This window comes from Dipodomys merriami, unplaced genomic scaffold (assembly GCF_024711535.1).
Source record: "Dipodomys merriami isolate MVZ:Mamm:240054 unplaced genomic scaffold, mDipMer1.0.p SCAF_27, whole genome shotgun sequence".
Taxonomy (NCBI): Eukaryota; Metazoa; Chordata; class Mammalia; order Rodentia; family Heteromyidae; genus Dipodomys; species Dipodomys merriami.
This window is the reverse complement of record NW_027204159.1, coordinates 14,000,033-14,014,317: the sequence shown is the minus strand read 5'-3', so window position 1 is coordinate 14,014,317 and position 14,285 is coordinate 14,000,033. Positions and strand designations below refer to the sequence as shown.

Below are 14,285 nucleotides of genomic sequence, written 5' to 3'. Positions count from 1 at the left end.
TGAGGATCATGGTTCAAAGACAGCCCGGGCAGAAAAGTCCTTGAGACTCTTATCTCCAATAAACCACTCTAAAACCAGAAGTGGCGCTGTGGCTCAAGCGGTAGAGCACTCGCCTTGAGCTGAAGAGTGCGGGAATGGCGCCCAAGCCCAGAGTTCAAGCCCCAGGACCGACAATAAATAAATAAATAAATAAAGCAAGCCAACCAAGGAACCTTCTAAGGCTCCTGTGATATGACCTTATGTGACACTCAAGTTGTTTACCTGTGCAACAGGCCCTATAAACAAGCCAGAGGTGATGATATCCCATTTTTTCACTCGAATAACCCTCCCTTGGGGGATAGTCACTGCTGTCTTTTCCCTGTTGCCCTCTCCTATACCATCCTGGTATCCAAAGGATCAGCATTTTGGAAGGTCTCATCTTTCACTACCAGAAGTTGTGATCTGGCCATGAGATTAGACCCAAACTATCACATCCACAGGTGACAGATTCTAATTACTCTTTGTTGTAGAAACTTTTGCATTCCAACCTGTAATTCCTTCATTTGCACCAAAGGGCAGTTGTCTTTGTAAGCAAGACAGCATACTATAGGTCTCATCACATTTAAGTAGCTGGTATTTAAACATTCATTTGAAAACATTGGGTATTTGTAAAACCCAAGTGGGTCTGATGGGGATTGTGCTGGATTGAGCTTGTCTGCTTGTAAAGATAGCCATGACTTCTTAGTTGAAGTGTGCAGTGAGCTCATCATGTGTTCACAATCAGGCTTTGTGACTGTCATACAAAGAAGGGGCCAGAACTGGTTTCGTAGCATTGAGCACGTTTTAGGGCACTAGATAAGATCATGGCCCCACATCATGCAGACCAATTCTGCTCAGGTTTTACCAGGTAAGATTTGGAAACTGTTAAGTGACCCCTCTCTGGTTCTTCCCGCAACTGATACACTTGGTTTGGGGGAAAACAAAAAATGAACAGGAAAGAATGTTCAACAAGAAATGTTCTCATTACCTTACTCATGTAACTGTAACCCCTCTGCACAGCATCTTTACAATAAAATAAAATTTAAGAAAAGAATCCAAGATGCCTGTCACATAGATTTAAACCCTTGCAATTTCAAGATTTGGACCAGTTGTTAGTGGCTGATGTCTCTGGTGACAACCAGTCAAGAGGCTGGCCCCAAGACAAAAACATGAGACACTGCCTGAAAAATGACTAAAACAAAAAAGAGATCATGCTTGGCTCAAGTAGTAGAATGCTTACCCTCACCTCATACCATTAAAAAAAAGTTACTGTTGACTTTCTTCATAGTTCCAAAATGATTTCCAGTACTTTCTGGGTTTTTCCACTTCTACATCTATTATGAGGAAAGAAATCTCTTTCCTGATGAGACTTTCTGATGCAGAAAGTATGTTGCCCAGAAGCCCCAGAAAATAAACCTTTATTTCTTTTTAACCTTAACTGAGTCTTCTCATTGAAACCAGTTATCACAATGGGACATGCTGAGTGGCTTCAAGCCACCAGGTTCTGCTTTAGAGTAGAGAATGGGTGAACTTCCTCAAGCCATGGCTGGAGGTAGAGGTGTGCTGAGAGGGTGACACTAACAAACGCCCACAACACCAATAGGAAGCATGAATATTGTGAAGTCAGTAGCCACCAGGCCCTGAACTCCCACCCCATTGGACTGTAAAGCGTAGGATGTTGAAGAGAGCTGGGAGAAGAGGTCACAAACACTGGGCTGCCTCCTACCACCCAATATAGCCTCCTACTAAGTGAGTAACTCTGTTGTCAATGAAAAGCCAGATCATGCCCAGTTGTGAAAATTATCCTGACAGGCAATGAACTAGGAAGGAGAGCCCTGGAGATATAGAGAGAAAGATAGATATAGATAAAGGTAAAGAAACTTTGTTGGATTGCCAGTACTACCCTTGACATCTTATGCACCTAAAAAAAAAAAAGGAAGACAGAAACTATAGAAACTTAGTCCTCTCCCAAAGGGATGCAGGAATGGATAGCTATTAAAATATTCATTCATTCCCCCCACAGTGAACACTGTGTTCTGTGTACCTGGCCCTGACTTGGGCACTGTAGAAATGGGTACAGTTTACCATAGGGTTTCAGAGCCCAGGCTTTAGAATCCTTCATACCTAGGAGTGAATCCCAGCTGGGTCTCTCAGACTCAGTTGCCTTCTCTAAAAAACAAAGATGCACCTATTTCTAGCTGCCATTATGAACATTCAGTGACAACACTGAAAGGATTTTAAAGTCCCCTACATTGAAGTATTTATCCAAGTGATTAGTACACATAACATTACAGGAATGGTGAGCAGTGTAATCACAATTATTATGCATTGTTTCTGTGTACTGAAGAAAGTAGTAAGGCATGGTCTCTGTTCTTAATGTGCCTGTCCATAGAAAATATAAAATATGTGCAGGTAATGAATGTCAGTAGAGAAATAGAGATGAAAGGGCAGGGATTTTTGCCAGAGGATAAAATTTCTTCTATGTGTTGGTTGTTGAGAAGCCTCACCAATTGCTGTTGGTGGGATTATATCTACCTCTAGGTGACATCTTTTGGGTCTATTCATTTGCGTCCATCTCAGACAATCCAATCTTAGCATGAGTACAAAAGATGTAAGAGAAACAGACAGGAGGGGCACTGTCAATGCATGAATGTGTTCTGGTGTGAGCCCTGCCCTGTATTGACTCTGTACTTGTCTCTCATGTAGAAGATGCTGGAGCATGTTCACATGAGCAAAAAGAGAGGCCATTTGCTTCTGGTTTAGTTGGGGCTATTAGATTGTACTCCCAAAGGTATTTGATAATCTGTTTAACCGAGCACGGCCATTTGTCTTGTTTGCTGACTACTTAGCAGATGGATTTGCGATTGTGGTAGTTAACTATTTGAACGTTAATAAGACATGATATCTTTTATTAATTAGTACTTCATAGCATTTGTTTTTCCAAAGAGCAAAACCTGAATAATTTACAAATATTAATGCATCACTGCTATTAGTTTTGCAAATAAGCATTTAGAGGTTATTTGTTCTAGGCTTTCCTATGGATTTTTTTTATTTAAGAACAGAGATCAGAGCTAAGATAGTACACTCTGTGTCCTAGAAATGACTAGTTTGTTTTGTTCAGCCAGAAATGGGTTAGTTTAGCAAGTAGTCATTTGCACATTTTCCATTTTAGTTCTCTCAAAGAAGTTTTGGTGGCCAAAGATAAAATACTTTCTGGGAATTAAGTTATGCCTGAAGGATAATGTTCTAATCAAACTCAGTAAGATGTGGGCCTGTTTTATTTTATTTTATTTTATTGTCAAGATGCTGTACAGAGGGGTTACAGTTACATGAGTAAGGTAATGAGTACATTTCTTGTCAAACATTACCTTCTTTGTTTTTCTCTTACTATCCCTTCTCTCCCCTACCTCCCCTACTCCCTCTCACTGAAGTTGTCAAGTTCATTTCCAACATAGTGTCTTGCGAGTATATCATTGTTGCAATGGGGGTAGCTAGCTACTACAGTTGAATTCAGTATCAAACATGTAAGCATGCACAACCCCCCCCACACACACACATAATGTAATAGGGCACAGTGGTATACTAGAGACTGGAGTATGCACAACACCCCCCAACACACATACATCATATAATAGGGCACAGTGCTATACTAGAGACTGGAGGATGTGGGTGAAAGTTCTGACCTGCTTTGGGGCGCTCTCCTTGCATCCAGCTTCTTCTTTCCATGTACATAAACACCAACACACTATCTTTTAGTAGGGACTGGCCAGACATACCATTCTGTATCAAAGAACAGCATCTCTTGTGGGGTAACTCAGTTGGAAAGTACTTCTGAACAGAACAATCAGGTGACATGTGGTTGCTGCAGTATCCGAACAGCTCATTTAATGACTCTTCAGAGAGTGAGTGCACTGCTTCACAGATGCAGATTCTGTGCAGCTTGGAAGGACTGTACCTCCCGGTGTTGAGAAATCAGCACACATTTCTTCAACACCCACTATGTGCCTCCCACCATAGTCAGCCAGGTAAAGGCTTTTGTGTCTGGCAAAGACAGCCTGTGTGAAGAAAGCTTTGCAGCTCACATTGCTAGTTCATACAGGAACAGAGATGATACCAGATTGCTTTTGCCACTAAACTTAAGCCAACAAATAGATTCTATCTGCCTGTTCAGAGATCCAAATAATCCCTAATAATTACTATTAATTTTATTTAAAGACTGGTTTTGTGCCACAAATTACGCATTTTAAATACTTTTTTCTCATTCCTTCCAAAAATAACAGTGGTAATTAACTTGTATTTTATCAGCTTATTTTATAAATGAGTAAGTTCCTAATTAACATGTTAAGTAGAAGCCAGGTGCCAGTGGCTCACACCTGTAATCCTAGCTACTCAGGAGATTGAGATCTGAGGATCACAGTTCAAAGCCAGCCTGGGCAAGAATATCTACTATGACACTTCTATCTTCCATTAACCACTGAAAATCCAAAAGTGGTGCTGTGGTTCAAATGGTAGAATGATAGCCTTGAACATAAAGAGGCTCAACCCTGAGTTCAAGCCCCACAACCACCACTACCAGCAACAACAACAACGTTTAATAGGCTTGGCACCCGTTGCTCACATTCTAGCTATTCAGGTGGTTCAAAGCCAGCCTGAGTAGAATAGTCCACGAGATTTATCTGCAATTAACTACCCAAAAGCTAAAAGTAAAGCTGTAGCTCAAGTGATAGAGTGCTAAGCTTGAGCAAAAGAAACTCAGACACAGAGCCTAGGCCCTGAGTTCAAGCCCCAGGACTGGCACATACATACATACACCTACACACTACACAAAGATGTTAAGTAGGTTATGAACAGACATACAGCTACTTAAAAGCAGTTATATCAGAACTAGCTGATCTAACTAAATTTTTAATTAATGTGTAATGCAGTGGACAATTCACTTCTGACGAGGTCAAGCCACAAGTTAGAATGAAACTGTTTACCTAGACAGTTGCTACTCTGACAAAGTCTGCAGTTTACACATGAGGCCTCCAAACTGACCACATGGCAAGAATCTGAGCCTAGTGTTCTGGCTACTTTGGGGTATGGTATTGCACATGGTATCCAGGTGATAATTTGAGCAGCACCCCATTAAAAGAGTTTGTCAATGCAGTTGGTTGCTACCACTCTGAAGGTGATGTCAGTATGGGAGAGTGTGTGGATGTCAGAGCATGGTTGAACTGGGTTGTCTGCCTCTCTGGCTCTGTCTTTGTTGCCTGGGAAACCTCTCTAAGAATGTGAAATACTAAAGATAAAGCTCTATGGGTTGCTTATTATCCACCACTGCCTGTAGCTGAGAGAGGGAAGCATGGCAGAAGCCATATTTCAGAGAGGTGCACTGTCATATTTGGGGTACAGAGGACGCAAAAGAACCCAGATTCCTTCTTGTACTTGTAAAGATCATCACCATCTTGAATCCAGGCAGACTTCTCTGCTCAATTAATTTCCTACATAAATATTCTATGCTCATTTTCTTTATTCTTCACATGATGGCTGCAGGACATTTTGAGAAAGTGAGCGTAACTGTGTGCATGGAAAGCAATCGAGTTCAAAAGCCTGGTTTGTCTATTTTCTCACTTCATCCCTAGTCAAGTTATCTAACTCTGCTTCCCCTGTTTCCTCATGCAAGCCATGGGGATATTCACATATAGATTTTGCCTGTAATTGATTTTCATTCACTTATCCAGGATTTATCTGCGACAGGTGAGGAGAAGATCTAGATTTGGAAAAGTCACTTCCAACATTGTTAGAAGTAAAGGGAACAGGGCAACAAACAACAGGACAGAACTCTGGGTAGTTTAGGTGGACAGGCTTTTTTAGAAAACTACATATGGTAGGGGAAAAACAAAGGAGGGGGTAACAATGCTTATAAGAAGTGTGCTCATTACCTTACTCATGTAACTGTAACCCCTTTGTATAGTATCTTTACAATAAAAATATATATTAAAAAACTATGACTTTAACATCCAAAGAATTCTGATTGAGCCAGAATTTCAAATTCATATGCAAGTATAACAAAAATATTTAAAATGGTTAAAAAAATACATTAGGGTCAGATAGAAAGGTGTCATGTATAGTAGGTAAAGAATAGAGAATAGAATGGGGAGTGTATTTAAAGGCTCAAACTTAAGAAAAACCACAAAATCTCAAAAAGACATAAAATTATTGGAATATAGTAAGACCAGGGCATTTTGGAAAGATGCAAAACCATATGAGATAAGGTTGAGAGAGGGAGAAAGGAGAAAGGAAAGAAAGAATAGTTGGTAGAGTCTCAGGAGCTCTCATAAACTGCAGGAAGACATTTGGGCTTTATTCTGAAGGCAACAGAAGTGCCTACGGGATTTAAATAAGAGTGCAATGACAAGCTCACACCTGTCATCCTAGCTACTAGATGGTTGAGATCTGAGAATTGTGGTTCAAAGCCAGCCCTGGCAGGAAAGTCCATGCATGAGACTCTGATCTCCAATAAACCATCAAAAAGTCAGAAGTGGAGTTGTGGCTCCAGTGGTGGAACACTAGCCTTGAGCAAAAGAACCTCAGAGACAGCTCCCAGGACCTAAGTTCAAGCCCCAGGACTGGCAAACATATAGACACACACACACACACACACAAATCATGTATGCAAGAGCTTAGCATGCATACATACTTTCAGTATTTGGGAGGTTTCACCATCCAGATTGTCGTCATTCTTATTGTTCCCAGCTTTAGATGAAAGGTAAATATCTTGCCTTGTCCTACAGAAAGAGATGAGGTCGTTTGTTACTGAACAAACACCATGTGAGTTCTAGAAAGACAGGTGAAAAACATCCTCCAGTAGCAGAAGGAAGGTGCAAAGCTAAAGAAAGAATGCACACCCTTCCTCCTGTTTTCCTTTCACCTTGCTGCCTCCTCAATGAATTTGGATTCACAGGCTTGTTAAGTCGCAAAGTCATAATTCTTCCTGGCAGTTCTGTCATTTCATAATTGATTCTTTGCTAGAGTCTAATCATACAAAAATGCAGGTGGACTGGATTATATGCTTTCAAAGAAAGCCAGTGATGGTAATGAGGAGTTGCAGAAGACATGGAGGAAGGATCACAGTGCACCAAACTTAAGACAGTATTTCTGAAAAGCAAAGGCATGTTGCCTTAAATACATCTATGTCAAATGACTTGACACTCTACTGTTAAATCCCATCTATTCTTAGATTACACATGTACCAATAAGACTCAGGAAAAGCAAAACTTCTCTTTTTTTTTTAGTTTATTAGGTTGTTGCCCTTCCTTCACCTTAGATCTTGCTATATTTAGCTTTTGAGATAAGATTGGACTGAAGAATTGAAGTGGTTGACTTTGGCTGGCAGCCATTTTAGTATTGGAATATTGACTGGGAGCCAGGTGACCAATTATGAATTTATAACGTACCTTGTTTCTAAAAGAATGCAAAGGATATGATTTGATTGGATTCTAGAACCAGCCATACCATTAAGTATGTGCCTTTGAACCTAACTCTTTGCATCACTATAATTGAAGATCCTGATTTTAAAAATGAATTTTCTAATTGTACACAACTGCTAGACATCAATGAGTAGTATACTTTCCTTCCTTCTTACCCTCTCTCCCTCCCTCCCTCCTTCCTTCCTTCCTTCCTTCCTTCCTTCCCTTTGTCCTTCTTTCCTTCCTTCCTTCTTTTCTGCCTTCCTCCCTTCCTTCCTTTATTCCCCTGGATCTCTGGTTCATATAGAGATATCTACCAGGAATTACCCCATCTTTAGACAGGAACTTGGTGAGAAAGTCTACAGACACTACAAGTAAGAAAGAAACAACACACATAATGGAAGTGCAGGACAATATGCAGCACAGATCAAAGAATGACACCAGAGACTGCCACTGCAAGTTGGCATGCCTTACATATTTGAAATCATTTCATTAAAGGTACAATGAGACCAGGTTATGCTTATTCTCTAAGAGCTTTTTTTTTAAAAAAAAAAAGTAACATCTGGTTGGAATTCCTTTTTTCACTCTTCTAGGCTGTAATGAACTTTCAAAACTCAAATGTACTTGAAAAAATTTAATTTCATGCATGTGTTTTGTTAATTGTTGATAATGCTGTGTTTGATGAGCAAGGTGTCTCAACCAGAGTCAGGTGCTGTATAAACCATTTCAAAATGAATCAACTAATTGGCTTCCATTAGCAATATTAAACTAATGCACTGACTTCAAGGAGCTTTCCTTTTAATGGTGGAAGAGAAATTGTCTCTAAGAGTGAAAGACACATAGCGTACAAATCCAATTCCTTTAAATAGTACTTAATCATCCCTGAAAGAATAAGAAGCATTCAGAGCAGTGAGGCCTTAAGTTTCCTTGGAGGAGATTCTTTACAGCTGGGGATGTCATACAGTGGTAGAGCATGTTCAAGAACTTAGGTTTGATCTCCAGAACTTCTTCCATCTCTTCCCCTCCCCCCTCCAAAAAAATAGTTTCATTGCAAAAAGGGATAGGAAGAGAGAGGTGTAAGTAACAGCATTAAAATAGCCTCATTATGTTTGGGTTTTTTTTAAAGATTTTTATAGATTGGCAAGAAGACAAGTAAGTGCAAATTAGCAAAAGAAGAGCTAATTTGCGGTTTATATCTATTGCAGTAACTCAGAACCACATTGAACAGTGACCAAAAAGGAATACAGGTCATAGGAAATGTAGGATTGGAGCATATTCCTTCTGTTTGTTTGCACTTGACAGTGATAGCTAAACTCAGGGGGAACGAACAGAATCTTCATGATGGAGATTTACTGCTTGGGGTTGCTGAAATTTCACACTGTTACAAAGAAAGAGTAATTGGAGGAGGGGAGAGGTACGTGCATTGCTTGTCTGTCTGTGTGTGTGTGTGTGTGTGTGTGTGTGTGTGTGTGTGTATGCACTCATGTGTAGAATTGACTTCTTTAGACTTATCAGGTAGGAGGGAAAGGTGATACATGAATGAGAAAAGAGCGAGGCATGCAAAAGACTGTGGGAAGAATGTTTTTAGTTAAATGCCAGGGTGAGCAATTTTTATTTTATTCTGAGCACAATGGGAAGACTTTGGAGGATTTTATATAGAAGAACAGCATGCTCTGATTCACATTTTCTAAAAATGTTTTCTCTGGCCTCTTGGCAGAGTGTAGTAGGTATTTCGAGAGACAAAAGTAGATGGAGGACCATCAGTGAGGAGGCCTTTGCAACTGTGCTAATGACAAACACGGATGGCTTCGAGCAGACAGAGGGTAGTGAAAATAGGCAAGGATGTTTGAGAGCAGTGTAGTGAGCAGTCCCATCAGACTGGCTCTGAAACTGATACCAGAAGTGAAAGAAAAGGGAGAGATGACACCCCAGATTTTTAACTCTATAATATTTTGTGCATCTTAATTTGGAATGCCTTTATGAAAATGGCTTTTGTGTGAAAGCTACTGTTGGTTACAATGTTGAGAGGTGGAGAATAGGAAGAAGATACTTTTGAGTAATAGGGACTTTAAGTCCTCAGGCCCTAAATTGCACTACCTGGGACATGCTAGCTCCTACTTGGTCTCTTTGGAGCTCCGCTTTGGGCAACCAAATCTGGCTTGTTTGTTTATTTTGTTCTGTGTTTGAATTAGCATGTAGCCAAAGCAAACAGCTTTTCACAAAACCCATTTCCTTATTTATTCATTGGCACATGACCATTATTCATGCCAGTTTCCTCATTTTTTGTCATCTTAAATTAGGGCCAAGCTGATTAATAACAGCTTTACTTAATCATTTATTGTTTTGTTACATCTCTTATTTTTATTAGTATATAATAGTAGTACAAAAAGGGTTTCATTGTGGTATATCCACCCAATAATACAGTATATTTTGACAAAATATATACCCCCTTTGCTCCTTTAAACCCTTCCCTCTTTTCAATATCTTTTCATGGATTTCATTATTCTATATTTATACTTGTGTATGAAGTGCTTCAATTAAAATCATTTGAATGGCTAGTCAGATCCCAGATTTTAATTACATTTTAGGTGATCCTTACCAGATCAAATTTGGAGATACTTGTAAATAGATGCTATTGTAAAAGATGAAGAGAGATGACAAATGGTACGTAGAAAAACAAACGTCATTAACTTTCTAACGTGACTTTTGCGTAGGTTGCAGTGCAGTACAAGGATGTAGTTATTAAGCAACACCCTAAACCACTGCTTCCCACAGGACCCCATGAGGGAACTGCTCTGTATTCAACATAAACAACCATGTCAGACAGAAACCTTATGCCTCCACTTTGCATTTCATCTTGCTTAGGATGGAAGGCCCTTTTCAGGGGGAGGAGAAAATAGACTGCAATCACCTTCAAAAGCATTGTAGCATTCAAAATGTCAATATTGGTTTTAAATTATTGCAGTCATTTTCTGAAATAATGATTTGTGCAAGGCATGTCATGAGTTCTAATTGATTCACATATGCATGAAATCTAGTTTCAAAGAAACCCTTTTTTCTCTTTCAAATATTGGGAATTAAATATTTATATTTGTTGTGATCTCATATATGCATAGTTAATGTTCCCTCTCAAATCCACCTGCTCTCTACCATTTAACTTCTCTGTTGATTCTTTATAACCTCGGAGATTTGGAATTGAGTTTGCCCAAACTAAAACTCTCAACAACGCAATGAGTTAATTCTACCTCAATAAAATACAGGAGGTAAATGAGGACTAGATAATTCTATTGCCTTTAAGCATGTCACCCTAAAACTTTAATTCATTAAAGGATCCAACAGTGTAGTTTTGGCTCTTGACCTTGAATTACTGAGTACCCACCAAAGTACATTTATTGTATTTACTTTAGAGTAAGGAGTAAGGTCAAGTTGCTCAGATTTTCCATGTCCCAATTCTGTTTCAGCTTTTTAAAATAGATATAAACAGGTTAAGTACATGCCTAGTGGGGTCCTCAGTGTAAGGAGCCTGGAGACTGAATAATTTTTATGTGATAGATTGGAAAAGGCAGTGAATCAAAGAGTAAAGAGAACTAGAATGAAAACACAACTTCAGTCTTTCCTGGAGGCCTTCTATTCTTTCTATTTTTACTAAGCGAGAACTTCCTTGAATGTTTCTGACTTGGGTGTCAAGCTAGTTTGAGAGGATGGACAACCATGTCAATCACACTAATGAGATAATATAAGCCTCAAGGACTCATTTCTGTCTTTCTCAATGGAGATCAGTTGCATATGAACACTCCATAAACACCAACTCTCTGTACTTCTACTCCGAATAATAAAATAATGATGAAAAGAACATTCACTTATTTAGCATTGTTTTTACTTCAAGTGCTTAAATTTATGCTTCTGAAATAAAAAAAAAAAGACTCTTTTTAACCAACTATAAACTTAGTATTGCTTTCAGAACATCTTTTCTTTGTGAGCACACAAGAACAGTGCAGGACAATTGCATTCCAAGAATAGCCTGAAAAGAAGCAATCAGACAATATCTGCCTTACAAGGCTGAACAGGTAGTATATTTTTTAACAGCATTCTCTGCATTCTAGGTTAGAACTTGTTGGTTATAAGGCATGACTAGACCATATCTGTATAAAATCCCCAGTAATCCAAAAGAGCATAAGACCTGTTGATTCTTTCCTTCAATAATTTTTTAAAATTGTAATTGACTGAACTTTACCTTTTCTTTTTTTTAACATGGCAGTCCTGGGGCTTAAACTCAGGGCCTGGGTGCTGTCCCTGAGCATTTTTGCTCAAGGCTAGCATTCTACTACTTGAGCCACATCTCTGTGTGTCACTTTTTGGTAGTTAATTGGAGGTAAGTGAGTCATGAATTTTCCTGCCTGGTCTGGCTTTTGAACCACAATCCGAAGATCTCAGCCACCTGAGTAACTAGGATTACAGGCATGAGCCACTCACGCTCAGCCTGAACTTCACTTTTTATGAGTTTGGCTTTTTTAGTTACCTTCAGCAATAATATTTCCATACCAAGGTTGTACTCTGTACATTGAAGTGAGTTCGTGTTTGCTATGAATAAATGAATGAACAGATGAATAAATGAATAATGAAGGAGATTGTGAAATATGTCAGTTAGGAAGATATGCAGAATACCAAAGCATCCTTCCTCAGTCTTTTTTTGTCTCAGAATAGTCATTGTACATGCTCACACACATACAGGCACATGCATTCCCACACACAAATGCACACACTTTATATGTATAATTCCTACTCATTCTTTGCATGTTTGCTCAAAAAGATCCCTTGTTCAGGAAGTAAGCAGTGATTCCTCAAATGATAATCGCTTTACTAGGGAATTGGATACTCCTCTTGAGAAACTTAATATAAGCTTTTTTAAATCAGGGCAGAAATGGATCTCTGTTTTTTTTTAGACTTTAAGCATCTTGTGAGATAGACAAAAGGATTGCTGCTTTCTTGGACCTTAAACATCCAGTAGGCTAGGCAAGAATCAAATAGTACATAAGTGCCAATTACAATTCATTTGAAAGTTTAAAAAAATGTTTTAACAGGCAGATTTGATCTGGGTCCTAAGGAAATGATGCTTAAAATAAGATACAAGGGTGGAGCAATTAACTATGTGAAAACTATGAGATGTAAAAGCACTTTTAGAATGGGAACATCCTATGCCAAAAGTCTTTGGCAGGCAAAAGGATATGGATCATACTACAATTAAGAAACCAATAAAAAGCCAGGCTCTATTGATTGCATCTGTAATTCTAGCTCTCAGGAGGCTGAGGTAGTTGAATCACAGTCAGAGGCCAGGTGAGCCAAAAGCACAAAACTACTTTAAAAAAAAAATCAACACAGGCTTGACAGTTTGGCTTAAGTACAAAATCCCTGAATTTAAATCCCAGTACCATCCAAAAAAAAGAAAGAAAAGGAAAGAAAAGAAAAGAGAAAGGAATCAATAGAAAAATGTGATCAAAATATGTGGAAAACTTTCAGACATAGTATTAGAAGATACTGATAACGAGTGCATAGGGAGAAACTATTTTGGACTTTGGGGATATGTTAGTTATTGCATACTTTCTTTTAAAAATAACAAAGATACATAGAAACTACTGAAAGGTTGGGGACCATGTGGTCAAACTGGATAATGCAATATAATCTGTTATAAATAGTCACACCATTGAGCATGCTAGGAGTGAATGGAGGGTTTTATGAGAATGACTGTCTCTCATCCCCACCACACCACCATGAAGGAAGTTATTATTATCAGCGGCCTTTTGCAAGTGAGGTGGTTGGTTCATAGAGAGGCTGGCCAGGACTAGAGGGAAGCAAGCTGCAAGCCCATGACACATTTAAGGAAGGAGATATTTACACCAGGCTTATGAAAATACTCGCTCTACTTGCACAACCCTGAGGGTGAATGCCTCCCTAAATTTTGCATTCAAAAATTGTGTCACCCAGGCTTTCGTATCTGGATAAAAAATAAGCTATTGAGGCCACCACAGTTCATAAATGATTAAGCTAGCATTTAAAATGCTATAGCCCTTTAAGATTTTTTTTTTCTTTCTCTCTAGATTTTTCTGAAATTCCACATGAAACATTCTACTACCCTCCTCATCTCGGGGTGCCTATAAAAATGAAATTATTTACAATGAAAGATGAAAACTTTGTATTAGGCTTGAATATGCAAATAGTAACACCCGGCTGAAATGAATTCAGAGAGTGAAAACTGATCATTTATAAGATTCATCTCATGGAATGGAATATCTTAATGTTATTCAGGACTGAGTCAAATATTTAAAAAGTAAACAGGCTTTTTCCCCCCCGTTAATTTTAAACCAACAAAATGAAATTAAATCTTCCTGGCAGCAATTAGATAAATGGATGTCAATCAGATATGAAACTGCTAAAGAAATTAGCCCAAGGGTCATCCTTAATCTGTTCAGGCTTTTTTTTTTAGTAGGGTAGTAGAAATGTAATCTGTTATCAGCACAGGTATGATTGAATTATTAATAATATTGTGCAAGGCCACCCAGAAACTAGAGCTTAGGGACTCTTAAATCTATTCTAATTGAAACAGAGAATCAGTGAGCTGGAAAAGACCCTGACTCTTCTCAAGATATGTCAGGGTACGTGACAGGTGGTGCTGGCATTGGCGCGGGCAGCTGCAGGCTGACCGATGGGCAAATTTAATCTGCAAATGGGTTCCTGTTTAAGGTAGTTAATGCCTTCCATGATTATGGACACTTGCTTCTGTGTTTTGGAAAGCCTGGTTAAAAATATCCCATGCCAGGT

The 14,285-nt window shown here is 38.9% G+C and overlaps 1 protein-coding gene across 8 annotated transcripts in view; it reads left to right on the top strand.

Annotated features, from left to right (window-relative positions):
* Ppp2r2b (protein phosphatase 2 regulatory subunit Bbeta) overlaps positions 1 to 14,285 on the top strand; it is a 437,725-nt gene that overhangs the window by 111,661 nt on the left and 311,779 nt on the right. For 4 of the 8 annotated variants that reach the window (XM_070036328.1, XM_070036321.1, XM_070036327.1 and 1 more), the window contains exon 1: positions 801 to 886. The exons of 2 other annotated variants lie outside the window; for them this stretch is intronic. The gene's annotated coding sequence lies outside the window, so the exon portion shown is untranslated. Of the gene's footprint in view, positions 1 to 800; positions 887 to 1,747; positions 1,768 to 14,285 lie in introns of those variants that run through there. 2 more of the 8 variants (XM_070036325.1, XM_070036322.1) reach the window with 2 other exon arrangements.